A 261-nucleotide genomic window follows, 5' to 3' on the forward strand; every position below is an offset into this window, starting at 1 on the left:
CCTGCAGGTTTCACCCTCAGCAGCCCCGCCATCGACATCGCATGAGCCAACTCCTGGATAACCATCTGTGTATCGTCTTCGTGTGTATCTTTTTGTACATATGTGCGGATGTGTTTCTGCAAACATGTATCTTTTCGTGCATAAGTATCCACACATATTTCTGCAGACGTGTATCTCTTTGTGCATACGTATCCACACGTATTTCTGCAAACATGTATCTCTTTGTGCATACATATCCACATGTATTTCTGCAAACATCTA

The sequence above is a fragment of the Herpailurus yagouaroundi genome, unplaced genomic scaffold (assembly GCF_014898765.1).
Source record: "Herpailurus yagouaroundi ecotype Mexico unplaced genomic scaffold, PumYag 248, whole genome shotgun sequence".
Classification (NCBI taxonomy): Eukaryota; Metazoa; Chordata; class Mammalia; order Carnivora; family Felidae; genus Herpailurus; species Herpailurus yagouaroundi.